Source organism: Pithys albifrons, chromosome 8, assembly GCF_047495875.1.
Source record: "Pithys albifrons albifrons isolate INPA30051 chromosome 8, PitAlb_v1, whole genome shotgun sequence".
Taxonomy (NCBI): Eukaryota; Metazoa; Chordata; class Aves; order Passeriformes; family Thamnophilidae; genus Pithys; species Pithys albifrons.
Genome location: NC_092465.1, coordinates 32153340 through 32168111, shown reverse-complemented (window position 1 = coordinate 32168111; position 14772 = coordinate 32153340).

Here is a 14772-nt window from a genome sequence, read left to right as displayed (position 1 = left end):
AACTCATGTCTGAGGAGTCACACACCTCCAGAGCAGGCTGTGCATCCATAGGACAAAACCCATCAGGAGTCAGGAATTCAGGTTCCTCTCATTCCGATTCAAGCAAGCCTGGTAAAGTTCCTCTGCTTTTGTAAAGATGTAATGCAAATATCTTTTCAATATCTCATTTCTGACCCTCAGGGTTTTATTCTTGGATATAATTTAGTCGTTTAGTGTCTTAAGCAATAACATTCAGTTGATTTATATTTCTGTGCTTAGTAATAGCTTAGTGCCGTAATGTTTATGGGCATGTTTTTCATCAGATTGACATGGCTTTACCCAGAGGTGTGAAAGGAACTGGGGCTGCAGGAAATGAAAACTGTGCTCCTTGAACTGCTGCTCTCTCTTTTGTCTTTCCATGCTGTCCTCCGATTTTCACCAGTGTCTTGTTTTCCAGTGAAACTGTCTTTAAGCTGCATGTTCTATGAAATATCTGCTTTTCTGCTTAAATAATAATCAACCAATTTTGGTTGAGGCTGTGAAATCAGAGAATCAGGTCCTTCAACTCTGCTATAAAATTCCTTTACTTTACCAAAATCTTGGGTACTAGGAAATTGTATCATCATCAAGAAGTCTCAGCATGCATGGAAATCAATCTGCACCTCACAGCTCTCCACCTTGAGCTCTGCTAAGGACTGGCTTCAGTGTCAGAGCAGGAGATCAAAAATCCTTTCCAAACTTTGAGGTGCACATTGCAGTAAATCTGGGTGCTCTGAATCCATTATAACAGTAGCATCCCCTGTGGGCTCGTTATGTATTAGGTAAAGAGATTTCTCTTTTAACCACTTTCCTTTGTATTCCATTATATGGTCTATTGTCTTTTTATTTTCATATTTTTCTCCTCTGTTCCATGCATAACTTCAGGTAATTTCTCATATTCTTTCTTTTCTATGGTAAATAGCTCTCTTTTTTGGTATTAGTCCTTCAGTCCTGTATCATTTTTATTTCCCTTCTCTAGGGTTAATTTGTAAGGAGTTCCTTTCTCTGAAGATGGAATAAACAACAATATTCTGTGAATGTCTACAATATTTCAGGCAAGGTAACATGTTGATTACACAGCTGTAGATAAACTGTAGTTGTCTTACATTTACTCATCCTCACACCAGGATTTGAAGTTTAAAAAAAACACCTGCACATTGAATAGAAGTTTTTAAATCAGCTATTCTCAATGGCATTCTCTTTAAATAGTAACAGCTTTTTAAAAAAATAATGAGCATAAACCCCTGTAAGCTTTGCAGGTAATTCAGTTGTGCCTCCTGGCTGACTGTGTATTCAGTATTCCCAGCTGAACAGTTTGCTCTACATGTCTGTCTGACTGGAAGGCAGAATAAAAGTATTTTTCCCAAATCATTTCCAGTATAGCTATGGCCAAACCTCAGGAGAGCTGTGGCTCTTAAAAGCAGCACTAAGTTATTCCACTTTCGGGGGTTCTGGCTACTTCTGTGACCTGGAAGTTTTTTGCATCTAAAAATAACTTTGCACAAGTTAAATTTGTCTAAACAGTGGGGGTTTTTAAAATCATGTGATAGTTTTAAATACTGCACCTGAGTTTACTGGACTGATAACTAGAATACTAAATCCTTTTATCAGTGACACCCCTCAACGTAATTTAACAGTGCCTAAGAACCCAAAATTTCTCAGTGGTGAGTTTGTGTCACAGAAACTTTGGGTTTTTTGTATAAGATCTTAAACCTACCTTTCCTTACATGGTAAAAGAGAAGTCTAACATTATCTCTGCGTTGCTGTCCAGTGGTGTAGCATGCACAGTGTATACATCGCCACCTGTGATAGTGCCTGCTGCATGCTCAGCATTCAGGATTTAAGCTAGAATAAATTTCCTTTCCATGTCCTATTATGTGTGCGAGTGTAGAAGAGTGAGTATATTTAAAGTGAAAAAGGGGAAAAAGAACAGAACTTGACTTACACCCAGTGATGACTTCTATCAGTGGCTGAGAGCCTTCCAAAATGTCCTTTTCTGGCTGTAGCACCGAGCCTGTGAGATCTTGATTTTGGGGATGAGGGTTGGGAATGCAGTGCAACAGCAGCAGCATCAACGTGCCTATGTAAATATTTCTAACACCATCAAATCCACTGCAAGGAGGAGTACAAAAACTTACTTCTAGTTTTCTGCTAGGGAGGACTGAGGAGCTGTATCAATATCCAAAAAGATGCAAACATTTGTTGACTTAATTCTTTATTTGTTCTTATAATACTGACAGAGTCAAGCACAGAGATTTTATAGCATAAAGCATCTTTTGTCTTTCAAAGGATGAAATAGCCGTACTGGATTTGAAGTATAATAAAGGTTCAGAAAAGTCACAGTGCTGGTTTTAGAGACCAAGTCTTGTGTGGAGTTCTGTTCTTTAAAAGCACATACACAAAGCCAGGGGTAAATACTATTTAAACCTGGAAAAATATCACTAAAGACATTTTATTCCAAAGCCAGTGTCATCAAAATCCTTTGAAGCTGAATTAATAGATCATATAGACTTGCAAAGGCTGTGTGGATCAGGTCCCAAGCGAAGTCAACTCTTGACTTTAAGTTGCAGTGGCCTTTGCCCTTTTGCATCAAGTAGGAGCTTCTTCCAAAAATAATTTCCTGAATGCAAATGACCTGTTATAGCACTTATTACTTAGGGTATAATGTTCGAAGCAGAAGTGATCCTTAAATTAGTTGACGAACACATATGAAACTTGCAACTTCTAATAATAGTGAGGCAAGTCTTCCATATGTTGTTATAAATTTCAGTCCAAGATGATTAACGTGGCTCACAGGCTACTCTTGTAAGATGATAGAAGAGATATTTTTGCTGCCTCTTCTGAGAGGGGCTAGTGTTTCAAATTATTTCCAAACAAGATTCTTCCAAGTGAGAGATGGTTCTCATTTTTTTGTCACCTTAATAAAAAGGTGATGAACACTCTCTTCTTAACTGTGTCCTTATATGAACATCAAACAACTAATCATGACAGTATGATCTGATAACCATGTGTGCTATCCATGAAATAATGTTATATTCACAAATACAAGTCATTAATTTATTGTGGCTGTCATTGTTTGAAATAGAGTGTTTGTATTGTGAGCATGCAGCAAAACTCAGAAGTAAATTCAACAGATACATCTCCATTTAAATTTATTTTTACTTATAGTAGGCCTCTATCTACTATATTTTAGATCAATTCTGTCTCAAGAGTTTAGAAAAAAAAATCTTATGAACTTCTTTATTAATTAAAATCAAGCCAATGGTAAATTTGGTGGCAAGTTGTTTACAGCCATAAACAAGATGTAGGGGCCTGAGATCTTTCTTTTTGTATGGAAAAATATGACTGATCTCAAAGGATCAGTTTGGGCACTGAAGGAAGGTTATTTGGTTTCAGAGTCTCAAAACTTGGCTCTTGGCTCCACTGGAATTGTTGATAATTCTGTCACACAAATGTGAATTAAGCTCTTCGTTATATGAAATCTTGCTCAATGGAGTGACTATGGCAAACTGAGGGGGCAATTTTCTGATTCTGTTCTCTAACTTGTTTAGGTGATCTTGGACAAATCAATGTTTCTCACTCTCAACACCAGTAGCAGTAATAGGACTAATTGTTCAATAGAGACTTTACTCTTCCTCCCTCTCCCAGCAGCTCTGCCTGCCTGGTTGCTGGCCATGCCTGCACCCACAAAGCAACACTCCGGTGAGGGACCAGAGCCACCTCCAAGGGAGGTGACACATCCCTGCTCTTGCTGCCACAGAGAGCCATAGGGCACAGAATAATTCCAGTGCCCAGTGCAACTCCCCAGGGCAGAGCCAGCTCCGTTCTCGCTGCACAGCCTTTTATCGCGCACACATTGAGCCTGCACATTTTCCAAATTTCCACACCTATTCCCCCTCTTTGTCCATCATTTCCCCACACTAAAGCATAAATCTAGTTTTCCCTTGAAGGACAGTTGTGAGAACAGAATGTATGGAGTTCTGAGAGACTACCCTGATGAGAACCCTGCAAGCGGCAGGCAGCTGTGCGAGGAGATGGCAAGTGCATTAAGCAGTTACTTATTTACTGGTAGTATGTGATGCTGTTCATAGATGAGATAGAGAAAACACTGAATATTCTTGTTTGGCTGAAACTATTCATCCTGATTCATCCTTTCTGATTCAGAAGAGCTGAGGCTTGAAATGCCTGTCTGTCTGTGGGTACTGTTGGCGCTGGCTGAAAAGAATTTGTCAGACTGTGTGTTTGTGAGCTCTTGGCTGTGCTACTGAACTCCTTCAGTTCACTAAATGCAGGCTTGTTTTGAAGCTAAGTGACACAAGTTTTGCTGTGGAAACTGCATCCAGTTGTTGGCTTGTCTTCATAGAGCCTGTATTTGAGTAAATTTTTCCAGCTAGTCAGAGGTCATGCCTCATACAAGTAGGATCTTGAACTTTGAACTGTGTGAGATGAACAATGTTTAATTCAGACATCAAAAAGCAGAGTTCTGACTTGAGAGCAAGAGGAGGAAAGGACAGCCAGAGAGTGAGAAGTTATTCACATTAGTAGAAGTGAAGTTCCTGTATTAAGCTGTAGGGTTGTTGGGAAATCACAAAGGATAGGATGGCCTCTCTGGACTGTTTCTGTGGTCCATTTTTTTTTTGGAGATTATACTTTCTTATATTAACTACTTTATCAAAATTTAACTATATAATGTCATACTGAAACTCCCCTCAAGACATCTTTCAAGTTTATGAGCTATCTATTGGATCATAGTTTTGTACCCTAATAATCTACTCTGTGTGTGTGTGTGTGTGTGTGTGTGTGTGTGTGTGTGTGTGTGTGTATATCTGTCCTTGTCAAAACTTGGGACTATATCCCAAGCCAAAATGACACGGGATGCCTGATGCTTCTTGGGAGATGTGCTCTACAACAGTCAAAGGCTGATCCAGAGAGATTTAATTCTTATGTACTACTTTATGGCATTTTTCTCGTGTGTATTTCTGCCTGGAAACAAAGACAACATCAGTTAATACTGACTAAGATGTGCTCTTTTCTAAGCCAGAGCTTACTGGAAAATAGACGGAACTTGGAGCTACCACCATGAAACTCCTAGTGATGGATTTAGTATCTTTGGGGGGTTTTTTTGGCAAGCTTCCATAAACATCTTTTTGCCTTAGATCTCAGTTTTCTTGCAATCCACTCCCTATTTGTCTTTGCCTAACCCAATGTTCAGGTATCACCCCTCAGTGCACACTGGCTGTGCACTTTGAGATGACTATTTTTGCTCTAGCATCTGTCTTGCCCCAAACTCCAGCCCTCACTTAGCTCAGCTCCTCCTGCCAGCCCCAAACCTACAAATGCACTCACCACCTGTCAAAGGTGAGCACTATATCTCAATTAACACTGACCACTAAAACCTGGGTACTAATCCTGCTGTTATCCTATCCCCAAACTTATTCTACAAACCCTTTACTAGTTCAAACCATATGCTAGTGGCATGCCAGCTCATTTTTAAATTTTTTAGCAGTGAATAATAAACTTCAGTGGGTTGTTTAGAATCCTGCATATTGTCAGATCGATTACTTCAAGACTTCTTAGTCATAGAAACTTTTCTACATGTGCTCAAAAATAGCTTTTCTTCAAAGCCCCACCTTAATGAAATAAACGTGTATCAAACTTATGCTGTCTGACTCCATTTTCCAATTGAAATATTCTTTCCAATGCTGTATTTAAGGTAGGATTGGATAGCAAAATATTAACTGGAAATTGGGGAAAATGAGACTTGAAAGCAGAACTCTAGTCCAAAAGTGCTCCTGAAAAGTGCTGTCATGCTCTGTTGAATCTCTCAGTGTACAGTCACTGTTACACAGATCATCCATAACTTAAATTTATTTCAGTGGAATTGTTCTGCAATGCTGATGATGTCTTCAAGACATCAAGACATAAAGTACTTGTTCCATGTTAAAAGTTGACTTTTTGTCTCTTGAAATCAAATTGCACAGTCATGGGTATCAGGGTTTATCTCTAGCATGAATGAATGATTTTCTTCTTTGCTATTATGTGGTCATAGATAATGTTTCTATTTATGACTTCTAAAAAATGTTATTGTATCATGCTCTTTGGTCTATATATTGTCATAAATTTCACTGTGTACAAGAGTTCTGATTTGAAGATGGTGCAGCTGAAAACCTCATGATACAGTCAAAGGGATATCTAATATTGAATGGTATCTCAGATAAAATAATTAGATCGTTTATATGTTGAATAATGTCTATGGGTATCAAAGTATTTATTATTTGATGTAATCATGATGACACTGTTGGCAAATTAGACTCTTCTGAAAATTAATTTCACATTTATCTTCTCATTTCAGTGACAGCTGAAGTAATTTTGTGACTTTATAAAGGAATTTATTTGTCATTTGTGCTTCAAAAAGTGATGTTGGTATATGAGAAAAAGTACAGAGGGCTTGATCTCAGCCAGCAAGGCAATTTAGGGAAATGGAATTCTTCAGCAGCAGCAATAGCTCTGATTCAGTCACCCATAAATCTCCCCAAGGGATGTGTATCCTCAGCGTCTGTATCCTTCAGTCCCCTGTCTTTGCTTTAATGTAGCCTCTGAGGAAGTCACTACCCCAGCTTCCTTCTAAGGCACCTTCTGGCTCATTTCCTATTTGAAAATCCATTTGCTCTGTGCTCAAAGGGAGCCACTTTTATTGCCCACCTCATTAGTGCGCTGACCAGTTCAGACTGCACCGCAGGGAGAGTCTTTGGTGGTCTCTCCACGGGCTGCCTGCGATCTCCCTAAAGTGAGGGGGGATGCATGTCTGCCCTCAAGGAAGATTGAAAGAAGTGGGCCAAGGCTCTTAAAATAGTGAGAGTCATTACTGCTGCTCTCCTGGCAGCAGGAGTTCACCCTGTCACATGTTTGTGCTGCTTTATTTCTCAAGGAGGAGAAACTGATCTTATAGTGAATGGTGGTTTGGGGAGTTCCTAAAGGTACTAGGAAAAACTCTCCATTTCACACCCATTCTTAGCCTTGTCCATAAAAACACATGAAGAGCAAAATTCAGGGAATATGTTCTTTCTTAGGGGCAAGATGACTCGCTCTGAACAAAGCTGGGATGAAATAATGTGGTGGGCTAAGCCCAGTCAAGTCAACAGCCAAACACTCCTGTGGCTGCTCATGCCCCCCTGCCTCCTGCTGGGTCTAGAGAAAGCAAGAGGAAGCAAAGACTTGTGGATGGAGATAAAGACAGGTGAAGCCAAAGGTAGGTGTGAAAGCAAGGCAGAGGAGGAGAGGAAGGGAGGTGTCATTGCGCGTCATGATGTTGATCTCAATGTGAGAATTTGAAGGTACAAGTGTTGGTACAACACCTCTCTGAAACACATGACTTCTCTACGTGAAGCACATTAATGCCAACAGATGTTTAATTGGGAGGAGCAGGGTCTTAGTGTGTCACTGCTCTGCCAATCCATGGCCTCATCTGCAGTGATGTCTGTCTTTGCTGGGAGACAGTTTCCTGTTTAAAATTTAATTTGAGTATCTTTCTGGAGTGGGAACATTGAGAATCATTTTCATTTTGAAGAAGAAAATGTTATGGGAAGACAGGGTCCTTAAATTCCTCTTATGCCTTTTTTTGTGGCATTTTTTTTCTACAGCTACTGCTTTATTGCTGCCCTCAGGGTTCTTTGTTTTAGGCATGCCAGTGACCATATTTCAGTGTGATTTCTTGCTTTTTTCCCAGATAATATGTGACTGTCACAAAGCTATAATTTTCAGTGTAGAAAGAAGACGGCTTTGTTTGCAGCCTCATGTCGCAGGGAAGCTGATCTGATGCTGTACTGCAGTGCACATCCCAAAGCTTGAGTTTTTTCGGGGAGATCTAAATGCAAAACATTTACCAGCTTTCCCTCTGCCCAGCTCCTCAGCTGACTGTAATTCTGGTGGGTGGCTTTTCAGGGATAAGTCTCTTTCGATCCTCTTTGCAATATTTTAATGCCTCATGTTTGGTTAATCCCCTCGCAGTGCTGCTTCCCGGTGTTTCCAGGGCTGTGGATTTCATGTCTGCCCAGGCTTCATGCTTCAGTGCTGTTAGATACTGATAAAAAAATAAAGAACAGAGGACTTGCATATAAATTAGGACTATTTCTCTGCCTGGTATACTGCCTTATTTGAAAAAATGTAAATAAGATTTGGGATTTTTTTTCCAGCACTGCACGGAGGGTGAGGATGGCCTTGACTCACAAGGAAGTAAGTGCCTGACTGCACAGGCTGGTGCAAACCACACCAGGTCTGCTGCTGGGCCGTGGGGTGGCAGAAGCCACATGTGTCCATGTGGCCTCTCAGAGACAACATATGTTCAGACTCACTGCTGACCTTCTGCCAAACACAGTCTTCAGTTTCATACATAAATTGAAGGAAAAGCTACAGCTGCCTCTTTCTCAGAGCTCCTGGGGAGACTTTATTGCTGCTGTTTAATTTTCCTTTCATGATGAACGTGCAGTGCTGCTTTGGTGATTGAATGCTCGGCCTCTGTACACACCATGGAAGGAGCCACCAGGTAGAAAGGTTTCTTTTAAACAAAAAACCCCTAGTCATTGCTGTGGCACCGGGGTCAGCCCTAGTGTGCGGGGAACAAGGGGTACTCCTCTGTTAGCACAGAGCCAGGCTGGGGCTCAGCCAATCTTGTGTAGTTGTAATGTTCAACCTCCACCCGCTGGAAGAAATTCCACTCTTCTGGAAAATTATCATCTCAAATTATAATTAATATTCAGAATTTTTAAAAGAGATTTCTTGGCTGCTTCTGAATTCCTTGGGTGTCTTTCATCTGTGGTTACTCAGAGGCACTGACCTCATTGCCCCTGGGGTGCAGGGATATTTTAGAGGGTCACAGGGAATCAACATCACTCCCTGTTGTAGGACACAAAACCTGAAAAGCCCCAAGAGCACAAATTTTGTTTTAAATATTCCAAAAATTTCCCAGTTAGACTTTCACCACAAAATTACTATTAATTTCTGGATTAATGGCTAACACATATTGAAACAAAAGCCCCTAACAGTTACCACATTCTGTTGGATAAGCATTTGTGCTGTATAGAAATGAGTAATTTATTTTACCCCTCTTCTCAATGATCTTAGAGGTCTTTTACAACCTAAATGGTTTTATTATTCTGGTTTCTTCTTTTATATTTTGCTGATAAGTCTAGTTGTTCTATAGGAGACTATAATGAATACCTTCATATTCCATCTCATTTATTTGAGCAGAGTGTCTTTATAGTGTAACACTGTCATATTTATCTTTTTAGCACATTTTAAGCATCTAGACAAATTCTAAGTAAATAATACTGTTTCTTTATGGAAAATTTTTCGAAAATGTCTTTGCACAGGTGTTGGTGACTAGACGAAATAAATTACTGCAACTCAGCCCCTACTCAATGAAGTACTGCCTTACACACTGAAGTGTAAGTACATGAGTGAAACTGAGCATGTTCTTCGAGTTCTGCTGCTAAATGGGGTATTTTACACATTTTTAAAAAAAAAACCCAAGTCTTTCCACAAATATCTTATTGTGATAATCACAAAGTGCCAGGGATTCTTTAGTGGGAGCAAAGTTCAATGAGTACACTGATTTTGTGTTTCTCCTCTGAGCTATAGCACATACAAGTAACAATAACAAAAAACCAACTGATAGAAATGGATTAAGTGTTATATTTTAACTATTCAGGATCTCTTCATACAAGAAAGTGGAATTAGGCTTTACATTTATATTCTAAACTTAAAGTTAAAAACTCTCAAACCCTTTTTTGAGAGCAGGAGGATGGAACATTCCAAAAATAATCATGATCTAGAAATCAATGTTGTGCCCTAAGGTTTGGAGCAGTCATGCAATCCCCACTGTCATGTACTTCTGGTACTAACAGAGATGAAAACTAGGGCAGCCCTGAGTGACTTCCATGGTGTGTGCTTGGGCATACTGTAATCATACTCATCCTCACTTTTAATCAACCTGGTTGCAAACATCAAGGAAATAGGAGTTCTGAGGAAAGGTTCTGGCAAATCTCAGCTGGGTGCAGAATACGAGCGCAGTGCATGGTGAAACAAGAATTAGGTAAAAAGGAGAAAAATCCATAGCTGAGCAAAGGAACATCTTTACCATCAATGAAGCTTTTGAAAATAGAGTTCTTATTTCAGCAACAATTGCTTAGTCTATAAAACTGTTTGTTGCAGTGATGCTGTGATCTCCTTTGTGTCATGGATTTGATTCTGAGACTCTGCCAAAGTACCCTATTGCAAGGTGGTCATGGCAGGTCAGGTAAAACATCAAGGGTTTTGGATTATCAGATTTTAATCAACAACAGCAACAATCTTCAGGGCTTTCTAGCTCTTTAGACTCCGTATTGATTCTTCTCAGACTGCATAACATTTTCCAGCCCATACAGTTAGTGGATTAGTGCTCATATAAATAGATTTTGTGAAGTCACCACGTGACTGTGGGCATGCTGGGGGGAGCTACTGAGGCAGAGAGTATTTGTCCTGGCTTCCCTTTGGCTCTCCAGCTGAATTAGAAATACATGTCTCAGTAAAGCCCTCCCTAATACCAGGGTGTGCATATAGAGTTTAAAAAATGAATTGGGAAACAGAACAAGTATGAGATGGTTCAGCCAGTGACCACTGACTAGGGGCAGAATTGTCACTTAGATTTGGACAGATCCATGGAGTTTTGCAGCCCTTTTTTTAAATGCCACATCCTATATCAATGGGATTTGAAACTGACTTCAGCAGTGCTTGGGAAAAATAATTATATTTTCTCTGCTTTCTGAAAGAAAGGCAGGGAGAATTTGACCCAGTGTTTGTGGGCTGATGAACTGGCTGTCTGGGCAGCATCTTGTCAAAACCACATCAGGTGCCACTTGCTGCCTATCTGGCCACCCACACAGCACAGGTCTGAAGATGTGGAAGAAAGTTGAGGTTTCTGTAAACTGGGCACAGGTGAAATGGGAAGAAGCTGAGATATTGCCAAGAAGAAGTAGGTGTGAGTAGAACAGAAATGAAAGTAGGATGTTGTGAGTTTGTAGGATATAGAGGAGAAACTGAAGGATCAGAGGGAGGGGTTGAAGATGTGGAGGAACACTGAAGGGCTGCAGCAGGTGAAAAGATGAGGACAGGAACTGTGAAATTGTATCAGAGAAAGGGAGAAACCAGATTTCATTTATCCTATTGCCTTTGGACAAACCTGCTAAAACTTTGCCATCTGGTACAGAGGTTAAATGGCATATTTTAACCCAAAAGCAGTAGGTTAGCAGTTTCTTACCCAAGTTCCTCTGAATTTTCAGCACAGCTGTTGTCCAGTCTGGTTAACATTCCATCAATGCCAATACTAACATCGTTCAGTGATTTTTGTGATTCAGTTTTGCACCATTTTCCCCCACTGCAAACGTATTAATACAACGTCCATCTTATCAGAAAGTGCTTCTGTCACTCCAAGGACATTCAAGCAGTTGCCCCTTGCCAGTGTGAAAATGTGCACACAGAGAAGGGCATGTCAGGCATTTATAGGGTTTGGACTATATTATAGGGAGATCTAGAAAACTCTAATTAAAACTCTAATGAAAATAGCAAATAAAATAACTATCAGATCTTATGAAAACAGAAACATTGAACTTGCTACAAAACAACTTCTTCTGGAGAGATAATCCCTAAAAGAAAATGCTTTCAGCAGCTGATGTTGGGGAAAGGGGTGCAAGAGGCAGCATGATCTGGGAAGCTGAGTTGCAGGAAAGACTTTGCTGCCTGTGTCCTCCCAAACCAATCCATGCACAACACAGGTTCCTGCACCCTGGCAGGGAGTAGGGGACCTTGAGGGCCTCACAGCCCTGCTCTCTGGGCAGCTACTGCGCCTCTGAGGCCTCCCTGCTGGGGGCCAAGGCACCTCAGATTTGGGCATTTTGGTTTTCAGCATCACAGCACCCACATCTGGCCCCAGCCCTGCACGCTGAAATGCTTTATGAGCTAAATATTTCATCACCTGCCTGGCCTGTGCCTGGCAGTAGCCATTTCAAATGGATGCTCTGCACTTAAGAAGACTGACTGCTTTGCTTGAGCCCAACAAAATCAGCTGTCTTGCAACCTCCACAGCTAATCAAATATTAAATCCGTTTTGGCACCCAGAAATAAATATGCCTCAAAATTCTCATTGCACATACCTCCCTCTCCTCAGCTCCCCATGTCCCCCTGTGCTACACTAAAGTGCTGTGGCTCAGAGACAAGGCTTGTCATCAGGCTATGACCCAGGAGGAGAAGGATGCACCTGTACCAGAGTATTCTCTGTTGGGATGTAATGAAGTGATCCAGTCAGACCAGCTGTGGGCTTGCAGCCTGTGGAATATCTGCCCCATGGCTCAAAGTTGCTCAATGGGAACTGCACTCACTTAAAAGCTGAAGTTAAAAGTGGAGCTTTGCATTAGAAACCAGACTAGAATAATAAATAGCACAGTAGCCATAAACCACTATGAAGATATTAATAACTTAGTTATAAAATTCCTGTGAAAAACTGTCTATAGTTTAAAAATCACTGTTGTAATAATACTGCTGTGTTACTGCAAGGTAACTGTGCCTTTCCAGTGCTCCATTTTGTTTTAATTCTCTGGGCTAAATAGTTTATTCGGTTTGCTCCTCCAGCCACCTACAGGTGAACTAAAACAGTAATAAAACATCTGGCAAAATCTACCCAGGTCAGTGGGTCCAAGTCAAAGCTCCTTGAAATCAAAGTGCATAGTGGCACCAGACTTAATAGGCTTTGGGTTGGGCTCCTCAGACCTGTTTCTGCAACCCCTTGCAGGCACATGCTTAGATCTCAAGGGGCAACTTGTCACTTAAAAAGTCACACTTGTGAGGAGCTGGAGCTGATGTGCACCTGAGATTGGCTACTCTGGGAACTGCTGCTGTGGGGGGCTGGCAGGGAGGGTTAAGTTTTGTGCTCCTCTTGCACCCCAGCACCAGAAACACTCCCTTTGGTCTCTAAGGGACACTGGTTTCTGTTAGATCTGGATGAAATGATGCAGCAAACGCAGCATGTGCAAACCCTGTGCACAGCACTTGTCAGCAGAATGCTTTCTCTGGGCCCCAAAGGCAGCAATTAGTAGAATACATGGGCTTTTAATTCACTGGTGGACTGTTTACAAGTACTGAGTGTGATATTGTGTGCTGTCATCAAGTGGTGGCAAACAGCTGTAAGCAGCAATCTTTTGTACAAGGAACTGCTGGATTTTGTTTCTGGAGGTGTAAAGGGGTGGCTGCTCCCTGCCCTCAGCTCTCTGGTCTGGGGAGGAGGGCTTGGAGTTTGCCAGGTGCTGGAGACCAGAGGGATTGTTCCTATTATTTATTAAAGTTAAAAGATGTGTAGGTGTAGCACTAAGGGACATGTTTTAGTGGTGGACTTGGCAGTGCTGAGTTATCAGTTGGACTCAGTGATCTTGGAGGTATTTTCCAACCTAAATGATTCTCTGATTCTATAAAACTTTTGCCTAAATACATAGGTAGTCTTAGCCACAGGTCAGCACAGGCACTGAAAGCCAGTGCTGCCTCCAGCGAAGGGCACGACTGCATTGCCCACACCTGCAGCACCTCTGGCTTTCAGCCTGGTGCTGTAGGAAAAGTCAGGACCCAACATGAGCTTCGTGTCCCCAGGCTTGTCACCACCAGGGCCAGGAGACCCCTGCACTGGGGTCCCATTTGCCAGCACCAACCACATGTGAGCTCCCTGACAACCTCCCAGAGGTGATGCCACAGTGCACGCTTGTGTGTTGTGCAGTAGTTTCAGTGTCAAGAATTCCCTAAAAGCATGAATACTTTATCCAGGATGTCTGTTTACAGCATCTTTTAAGAAATAGTTTTCAGGTTTTCCATTGCTTTTATTTTTGGAAGATTGAAAATGTTATTTTAGCTTGCTCAGGTCCTTCATTCTTGAAGTTTTCTTTTGGGGTGGAGACGTTTCTTAAGAAGTTTTGGTATAATTAATATTTTTCTGTAGTTGCACACGATTTGATGCTGCCTGGCAGGATAAAAATCAGAGAATCATCACCCAGGCTTTACCTCCAGCCTTTCCCACTGTCTTCTACACTTTAACACTCACCTTACGTGCCCACCACACTGTGCACCTCAGTGCTGGCACAGGGCTGAGTGGAGCACGGCACTGCAATGGCCTGAAACTCTTATATGGCAACTCTGTCCTTTGAACTGCCTTCCCCACATTTCGCAGAACCACAGGACTGTTAGGGATGGAAAGGACCTCTGGAGATCATCCAGTCCAACCCCCTTGCCAAGGCAGGGTCACCTGGAACAGGTGACGCAGAACATGTACAGGTGGGTTTTGAATGTTTCCAGAGAGGGAAACTTGACACCCTCCCTGGGCAGCCTGTTCCATTGCTCTTCCACCCTCAAAGAAATTCTTCCTCATGTTGAGGTGAAACTTGTTGTAGTTTTAGTATATAGCCATTGCTGGGCTCCATTGGAAAGAGTCTGGCACCATCCTTTTGGCACCCATCTTTGAGGTATTAGATGCCCTCTGAGTCTTCTCATCTCTAGAATAAACAGGCCCAGCTCCCACAGTCTTTCCTTATAAGAGGGATGCTCCAGACCCCACATCATCTTTGTGGCCTCCGCTGGACTCTCTCCAGTAGCTCCTTGTCTTTCTTGTATGGAGGAGCCCAGAACTGGACACCGCGCTCCAGATGTGGCCTCACCAGCGCCGAGTGGAGGGGGAGGAGGATTTAA